The sequence below is a fragment of the Trachymyrmex cornetzi genome, unplaced genomic scaffold, assembly GCF_001594075.2.
Source record: "Trachymyrmex cornetzi isolate Tcor2-1 unplaced genomic scaffold, Tcor1.1 scaffold75, whole genome shotgun sequence".
Taxonomy (NCBI): Eukaryota; Metazoa; Arthropoda; class Insecta; order Hymenoptera; family Formicidae; genus Trachymyrmex; species Trachymyrmex cornetzi.
This window is the reverse complement of record NW_017300081.1, coordinates 384,825-388,347: the sequence shown is the minus strand read 5'-3', so window position 1 is coordinate 388,347 and position 3,523 is coordinate 384,825.

Sequence of the window (3,523 nt, the reverse complement as noted above, 5' to 3'; positions counted from 1 at the left end):
CCCCCTCCCCCTCTCTCCCTGCCGCCGCTTCCCCCCTGTTTGTCCGTAATTACAGGGCCAAACTGCTCTCCGTGGCATCCCCTTCTATCTCCCGGGCCTCTCCCGTTCGAAGAGATGCCACCCGCTAGTCTCCTTTACGTCTCCTTCGTCTCCTTCCATGATAATGCTCCACCTTTTCCTTTTCCTCCTCCCCGTCGCTATACCCTCTCGTGCGCTGTCGATACGCGATCATCTTGATAAATGTCAACCGTTGTGTAATTTATCAATTTGTAAATATAATGTACCTCTAAAATTATCGAATAATATTTCACAAGACTACATTTCCCATCAAGTATCTTGTAATGAGTTTTTCTCGTTGTTAATAATAAATTCGAGAGAAACTGCGATTTATTGCAACTTTTCCATCTTAAATATCTCGATAATTAAATATATAAGATTACAATTATCTTTATAATAATATATATTTATGTTTAAACGAATATATGAATATAATCGGTTAAGTTTAGTGTATACTTTTAGAAGTTTAGCTTATCATAAATCTTCATTTTCAGTTGAGAAACATTAATCCTGAAAATCTTAATTAAGCAAAAATTACCTTCTCATATTCGCTAAAGAAATTGTTATTAAAATTGAAGTTGGCGGTTCTAAGACATCCTATAGCTCTTACTTACAATCTAGCTAATTTTCCAGCTATTAAATAATCCATATTTACGTGTTACCTTGATTTGTCACGCAAGATTAATCCGCATGCGATTAAAATTACTAGGATGCGCCAATGTAACGAATCATAATTTATTTACTCGGTAATAAAATTACAGAGAAACCTTTTCGCATCTCGGGTCTCTCTCGTTATGAGATGCTTCGTGGTACTCTTCTTCCGGTCTCTTCTCAGTATTACCTTCTTTTTTCACTACTCTTATTTGACTCCGTTCAAATTATGGAAAGATAAAACTCAGTATGCCGCGAAGTAATCGAGACGGATGAATTTCACCTGCTGGATGTAATATTGTTGTCATTACCGCTTAACGATTCTATTTGCATTTATCGTGCACGCTCTTGTGGCTAAGATTGTAACACAAATTTTGACGAATCGAGACGGAACGAGAACGATAATCATAATCCCCCACTTCCGTACGAATATTATATTAAGCAATAAAAAATATCCGTGGAAAATGTAGTTCACGAACCGTCCGTGATTTTGCTTGCTTTTCGCGTCCGTAATTGCAAAGTGAAACTTTTGATGGCTTTTTATCGCGGGTCTTGTTTTTCTTTCTGGTCGTCTCCCGCTAGTTTTCGTATTTTCTCCTTGGCGCTTGATTTCCTTTGCTTCTCGACGCGTGTCGATCGTACCCGACGTTACGCCGTCGTAAAATTTAAAAAAGCATCCACTCTTGCCGAACACACAACGTAGCAGGGGAGCGATATTTTCTGATGATATAGTGCCGGTAAATTTACGAGGAAGCGTGCTGCGATTATGAAAACCGGATTGGCCGCGTGACAAAGTTGTATGCCCGTGTGTTACAGCCGGTGGTAATTACTTTTACATTGGCAAATAATTCCACACGTTTTTATCATCATCTTCGGCCCTACGTTATTCCAGACAACGTGTTAATTTTGTATTTCACCTCGTAAAATTCGTTTTTATCATTAAAGAATTCGTGTCTGTTACAATGATATATAAATGGACATACGAAAGAATTGAAATAGTCGACTTTAAATTGAAAATTATAAGAAGGTCATATATATATTATATAATACCTAAAATATTTTCCAACAAAAGAAAATATCATCCAATAAATAAAAATAATTCACGGGCTTTCAAAAAATATTTCAAATATAATTAATAATAAAAAAAGACAACCGAGAGCAAACACCGTAGCAGTTATTGTCAGCGTATATAAATTTTAATAGTTACAAAGTTTATTTAGTCCATTGTACATTCTTTTGCAATGTCTGCTTTCAACCGCCTTTTTTTATCATTAATTTTATTTAACAAAAAATATCATATAAAATTAAAATTTAGAATAACAATTTTTGCTGACACACGCCAATGTGGTAACTTAATTAAATTAAACAAGATAAATTGCAAAATCCAAAAGTATTATCTCACGAGATCAATGTCTCATCTGCTTAATGCAAGCAATATCCATCGGCTGGTAATATCAATGCTAACTATAACTGAAATTTAGCGAAACGAGTAGGACAAACTTCGTTGGAGCCCTACATCATCTTGACGGTTTCTGTTAAGACTTCCACCTCGTTCACTTTGCGGTCTACTTCGACCTACTTTCAGCTGTAGTTCCTGCTCGAGTGCCACGATAGTCACGAAACCGACGGCGAAATTTTAATATTTTATATGCTAACCAAACGTACTTAAGAAATGCGTTGATTCGCCAAACTCTGGCTATTTGCCAGAGTGCACGAGAAAAATACTAATTACCCGAGAGAAAATAATGAAACGCAAGTGACGCGAACTTTTCAAAAAGTTCCATGTAATACTACACCTTACATACTAAATATCTTGGCAGTTTGCTTTGAATATTTCGCTTGGCACAGTTAGTTGGCAAGTAACTAAGCCAGGAGACGTTTATTTTTGCACTTCATAGTGCAATAACTCACGGCCAGTGTAGCGCCACGGTGCAATTTAACCCGCATAAGCGCAAACGGCGCCGGAATCACTGTTGCGATCTTCCTTGCTCGCAGAATATATCGCGCTTATCCGTTTCGAGCCGAAAACGAACCTAACGAATGAAAGAGTGCGATTTATTCGCGAAGCTGCAATGCCGTCCGTTGTCTCGTCGGCTCTCTCTCTCTCTCTCTCTCTCGACTCTCACGCCGAGAAAATCAATCCCGCGGGAGGGATCGCGTACTGGCGACTGCGAAATTAAAAATTTAGATGCCCGAGAACATCCGAGAGTTTTTCGTTAAAGAAAAATTCGCGTCTACGATGAGAAAATAGGGTACTAAATTCACCTAGGTACGACGTATGAGATTGGACGCGGATAGACAAGAAGTGAAGAGTTATTGTAAATTTCTAATTTTGAAAATATTGAGTATTAACATTAAATATTATTTTTTTAAGAAATCAATCTCCTTATTATCAAACTTTTTACTTTCATAATAATATGAAAATAAGCCATATTTTTCAATTAAAATTTCTATTAGATATTGTTCGTTTCGAAAATAGTCACAGTTTTCTTGAATTCATTTTATGTTGGAAAGAAATGAGAGAGAAAATTTCTCATTTCTTTTCAACATAAAATATCTTTCTATTCCTGTGAATTTTCACTAAAGAAAACTCAATTTAAGTTTGTCAAAAGATCCATCCTTAAAAACATTTAAATCTAAACTCTATGTTTGAAATATTTATAAACGTTAAGTATAATATAAACATTAAGTATAATATTATATGTCATAAAGATATTTAAGAATCGACCTAGTTTTCAGAAAAGACTTCGTTATAACTCCTCGTTCATAACAGAATGGATGAGTAAGAAGGGACGAGTTCTAGGTTGAATTCCTG